Raw genomic sequence first — 1,974 nt, 5'->3', positions numbered from 1 at the left:
TCTCGCTCTGTCATGTTTTGAGGGTGTACTGACTTGTTATTTTCTATAAACACAGCATGTATGAATACTTGTGTGTCCAGTTTTAACGCCGATGATCCCTCACAGTCAAGTCACTGATCTCTGCTCTCGGCCAAGAAAATCAAGGCTGGCTTCTCCTGTGTCAAATCAACCAGGAGGATGAGGCCAGCTGTCTTTCCTCAGCCATGACCAGCACAGCAGCTGAGCTACAGTATGTGTGCATACATAAGGATGGTTACAGGAAACGTGTGTCTCATGTCTTTTGTATATGTGTATGTATACAATTGTCTCTGTATGCATGTGCACACACACATGCTAATAAGCATCATGCCTACAGCAGCTGATGTGAAATCTATTGCTGCCATTACTACAAACAAATGAGTGCAACCACTTGCATGCCAATGACCACAAAATGTCAATTATCGAAGTGTGCATGTGGCAGTGGTGGAATGTAACAGTACAATTACACAAGTACTGTACTTTAGTAAAATTTTTGATGTACATGAGCATTTTCTCTTCTTCTTCAAGCTAATTTAAATTTCCACTCCAATGCAATTTGGGTGAAAATATTGCACTTTTTACTCCACAGCAGTTACTAGTTACTAGATTCCTCCATACAAAACCTATGTAGAGCTTATAATATATAATGTATATATATAATGTATAATGTATATAATATTTTGTTACTACCCAAGAGTGTACAATATACAAGTAGATTCAAATATATACAATTCCTTTCAAATGTTAGGATTTGCTGCTTTGGTTTTAAAAATTTTATTAACTTTATTGCATTTAATAATCATTTTGAGGCTTGTTCTATAGACCCTTTTCACAGCAGACATTTTGACTTGTCAAAGAAGGTAAAGCATAGGTGCAATTTATAACATTAATGATGGCTGCATTCTATTAAGGTGAGCTTGTTCCAGGGCTCTGGTATTGTGCATGATCATTCACTGACATGACTTACTGGGACACTTAATAGAATGGTGCCAGTTTCAACATTATATGTCACTCCTGTGCTTTTCCAGCTTTGACAAGTCAAAATGTCTGCCATGAAAAGGGTCTACTGGATGGACAAAACAAACACCGGGAAGATGTCACTTTGGGCTCATGGTAATTGTGGCGGCATTTTGACTATTTTGAAAATAAAAACCCTCAAAAACAATCAATTATTTAAAAATAAAATGATCAGCAGATTAATCTATAATAAAAATAATCATCAGTTGCAGTCCTATACAAAATAGTTAAAAAATCAGCTCCACTTTCACCAACTACAACAGTAAATCCTGCTTTTACATTCATGGTAAAAAGCAATAATCTAATGTGAAAATATTTAATAGTATATAACAGAGAATTCTGTGCATTGATTACTTTTGCTTTTCAAGGAGTATTTTTTTTACAATTTGGTATTAGTTTATTCATTTATTATAACTTAAGTAAAGATTCTGAATACTTCCTCCACTGTTTGCATGAAGCCACCTTCAGATATAATCTGGAAACCAAAACCATCACTGCCTTTATTATGGTAGTGGACGAAGATTTTCCTCTTAAAGAAAACAGAAGGCAACATGCAAGACAAAAAAATCCAATGTAAGTGTAAGGTACGGATACACTAGGAGGTTATACCTCATGACACGTTTAAATGTATGTGCCATATGTGCATTAGAGGGCGCAATCCCCCCTTTTAAACACAGCGTGAGGCTGCACAGAGAGACAGTGCGTTTGGGCATACTTGTTAAGCACCTATGAAGAATCCGTATGAGACAGAAGTATTCATTTGTTTGGTGGGCAATGCATTACTATAAGGACAGCCATTAATAAACTGATAATGAGCTCCCCATTTTTAAACCCTAAACAGTGTAACACTGAAAATAAGAGCTTAACAATATTTGGTTGTTGCCCTGGGCTTGAGAAGAACTTTATGTCTTAACAAATGGTTTAATTGATAAGGTGAAG

Source organism: Pagrus major, chromosome 21, assembly GCF_040436345.1.
Source record: "Pagrus major chromosome 21, Pma_NU_1.0".
Lineage (NCBI taxonomy): Eukaryota > Metazoa > Chordata > Actinopteri > Spariformes > Sparidae > Pagrus > Pagrus major.
This window is presented reverse-complemented; position numbering follows the sequence as displayed.